The following is an 854-nucleotide window of genomic DNA, read 5'->3' on the forward strand; positions in this document are numbered from 1 at the left end:
TAGTGTGGCGGCGGAAGAAGGTGATGCAGCGACGCGGGGTAGGATCCGGGGGCGGGATGGCGGCGCGTATCCAGTCTGGCAGCGGCTGTGGGGAGGGGGAGCGGTAGGTTGCAGGGGCTGCGGGGGGAAAGGTGGAGGTTGGGGAGGAGCGGGAGGGACGTGGGAGAGGTGGGGGTTGACCGGGAAGAAGGTGGGTTATGTGGGGAGGTTGGTTGATTTTTTTTGTGAGAGGAGTTCGGTCCGTGGTTTTTTGAGTGCTAAACTGTTAGCAGAATAAGCGATTCGGTGTGCAGAATAAGGTCTTAAGGGGTGTTATCCTAATAGACCCACCATATATATATACATATATAGTATACATGTTTCCCCCTCTTTGACATGTACTACATACTCTTACCGTGCATATACGTAACACAAACAAAAAAGGACCATTCTTGTTGGTCAAATTAACCTGTCTCTCGCTGTAGGTTCAACTGATCGACGACGACCTCGCGGGCCCATAGAGAGAGTCACACGCGCGCGAGTGAGTGTCATAGGACAACCACCGCGTGCATGTGCCCAATAGAGGTGTGTTGTGTGATGTTTGAATACCCAATGCACAAGTTTGACGTGGCACATTGCTTCGCAAACCGAAAATGCGCTACACAGAGGCTCACCATACGTAGCTTCCTCACTTCGAGCCGGTGGGAGGGACTCGTGTGTACGCATGTGCCCGAACTTTGATATGGAATCTCACCATGATCCACACCGTAACACACATGCCAAGATGAATCCACCTTTGGTCAAATGCCTCTTGTTGTCGGTGGAAACTGAAAACCTTTGCGGGCTAACGAATGGGCACGTCACTGATAACCGCA

This window comes from Triticum dicoccoides, chromosome 7B, assembly GCF_002162155.2.
Source record: "Triticum dicoccoides isolate Atlit2015 ecotype Zavitan chromosome 7B, WEW_v2.0, whole genome shotgun sequence".
NCBI lineage: Eukaryota > Viridiplantae > Streptophyta > Magnoliopsida > Poales > Poaceae > Triticum > Triticum dicoccoides.